The sequence below is a fragment of the Emiliania huxleyi genome (assembly GCF_000372725.1).
Source record: "Emiliania huxleyi CCMP1516 chromosome Unknown EMIHUscaffold_1223, whole genome shotgun sequence".
NCBI lineage: Eukaryota > Haptophyta > Isochrysidales > Noelaerhabdaceae > Emiliania > Emiliania huxleyi.
The window spans coordinates 6,098-7,733 of NW_005201367.1; the positions used below are offsets into that span (position 1 = coordinate 6,098).

The 1,636-nt window shown below is 64.5% G+C and overlaps 1 protein-coding gene across 1 annotated transcript in view; it reads left to right on the top strand.

The window, feature by feature from the left end:
- Positions 1 to 1,636, top strand: part of EMIHUDRAFT_471491 (hypothetical protein) — a gene marked incomplete at both ends in the record, with an annotated part of 8,524 nt that overhangs the window by 3,935 nt on the left and 2,953 nt on the right. The gene's annotated exons all lie outside the window — the stretch shown is intronic.

The following is a 1,636-nucleotide window of genomic DNA, read 5'->3' on the forward strand; positions in this document are numbered from 1 at the left end:
GCTGTGACCGGCGTCTCTTCACACCTGGTCGTGTGAACAGGCTCGCACGTGACTCCCCTCGCACCGCTGTGACCGGCGTCTCTTCACACTTGGTCGTGTGAACAGGCTCGCACGTGACTCCCCTCGCACCGCTGTGACCGGCGTCTCTTCACACCTGGTCGTGTGAACAGGCTCGCACGTGACTCCCCTCGCACCGCTGTGACCGGCGTCTCTTCACACCTGGTCGTGTGAACAGGCTCGCACGTGACTCCCCTCGCACCGCTGTGACCGGCGTCTCTTCACAGCTGGTCGTGTGAACAGGCTCGCACGTGACTCCCCTCGCACCGCTGTGACCGGCGTCTCTTCACAGCTGGTCGTGTGAACAGGCTCGCACGTGACTCCCCTCGCACCGCTGTGACCGGCGTCTCTTCACAGCTGGTCGTGTGAACAGGCTCGCACGTGACTCCCCTCGCACCGCTGTGACCGGCGTCTCTTCACACCTGGTCGTGTGAACAGGCTCGCACGTGACTCCCCTCGCACCGCTGTGACCGGCGTCTCTTCACAGCTGGTCGTGTGAACAGGCTCGCACGTGACTCCCCTCGCACCGCTGTGACCGGCGTCTCTTCACACCTGGTCGTGTGAACAGGCTCGCACGTGACTCCCCTCGCACCGCTGTGACCGGCGTCTCTTCACACCTGGTCGTGTGAACAGGCTCGCACGTGACTCCCCTCGCACCGCTGTGACCGGCGTCTCTTCACACCTGGTCGTGTGAACAGGCTCGCACGTGACTCCCCTCGCACCGCTGTGACCGGCGTCTCTTCACACCTGGTCGTGTGAACAGGCTCGCACGTGACTCCCCTCGCACCGCTGTGACCGGCGTCTCTTCACAGCTGGTCGTGTGAACAGGCTCGCACGTGACTCCCCTCGCACCGCTGTGACCGGCGTCTCTTCACAGCTGGTCGTGTGAACAGGCTCGCACGTGACTCCCCTCGCACCGCTGTGACCGGCGTCTCTTCACACCTGGTCGTGTGAACAGGCTCGCACGTGACTCCCCTCGCACCGCTGTGACCGGCGTCTCTTCACACCTGGTCGTGTGAACAGGCTCGCACGTGACTCCCCTCGCACCGCTGTGACCGGCGTCTCTTCACAGCTGGTCGTGTGAACAGGCTCGCACGTGACTCCCCTCGCACCGCTGTGACCGGCGTCTCTTCACAGCTGGTCGTGTGAACAGGCTCGCACGTGACTCCCCTCGCACCGCTGTGACCGGCGTCTCTTCACACCTGGTCGTGTGAACAGGCTCGCACGTGACTCCCCTCGCACCGCTGTGACCGGCGTCTCTTCACACCTGGTCGTGTGAACAGGCTCGCACGTGACTCCCCTCGCACCGCTGTGACCGGCGTCTCTTCACACCTGGTCGTGTGAACAGGCTCGCACGTGACTCCCCTCGCACCGCTGTGACCGGCGTCTCTTCACAGCTGGTCGTGTGAACAGGCTCGCACGTGACTCCCCTCGCACCGCTGTGACCGGCGTCTCTTCACAGCTGGTCGTGTGAACAGGCTCGCACGTGACTCCCCTCGCACCACTCTGACCGGCGTCTCTTCACACCTGGTCGTGTGAACAGGCTCGCACGTGACTCCCCTCGCACCGCTGTGACCGG